This window comes from Eurypyga helias, unplaced genomic scaffold (assembly GCF_000690775.1).
Source record: "Eurypyga helias isolate BGI_N326 unplaced genomic scaffold, ASM69077v1 Scaffold48898, whole genome shotgun sequence".
In the NCBI taxonomy this organism is placed as follows: Eukaryota; Metazoa; Chordata; class Aves; order Eurypygiformes; family Eurypygidae; genus Eurypyga; species Eurypyga helias.
This window is the reverse complement of record NW_010267216.1, coordinates 1-506: the sequence shown is the minus strand read 5'-3', so window position 1 is coordinate 506 and position 506 is coordinate 1. Positions and strand designations below refer to the sequence as shown.

Genomic DNA, 506 nt, shown 5'->3' with positions numbered 1-506 from the left:
CTCTTGGTCATGTGGTTTAGTTTTACATAGTCCTGTGAAGAGCAGGGAGTTGGACTCATCGATCCTTATGGGTTCCTTCCAACTTGAGATACTCTATGATTTTGAAACTATAGCAAGCAGAGATATAAAGGAATGAACTCTGCTATGAAGAGAGTAATTCGTGGATCCACTGCTATGCCTCCTCCTCCCCAATTCAACTGCGATACCACAGCGCGGCATGTAAGTGCTTGATGCTGACAAAGCACACCGTAGACAACGTGTGTTGTGATGGCGACTTCGGACAGGCCCCTGCACACTCACCCCAGCTGCACTATAAAGATAAACTGCACGAGGTGGACCACTTTCAGAAGATCGTAAGATTCGAAGAGCCCCACGGCTTTGAAAAACTTGGTGAAGCACAGCAGCACGATGTACCGCGCCAGCCTGCAGAATGAGAGGAGGCGGTTAGCACCTACCACCTGGCCCACGCCGCCGCGGCCCGAGCCCGGTCCCTCCCCCTCGCGCGG

At 52.6% G+C, this 506-nt stretch overlaps 1 pseudogene; it reads right to left on the bottom strand.

The window, feature by feature from the left end:
- Positions 1 to 296: 296 nt before the first annotated feature.
- On the bottom strand, positions 297 to 423 carry LOC104513847 (annotated as a pseudogene).
- Between the last annotated feature and the right edge of the window lie 83 nt (positions 424 to 506).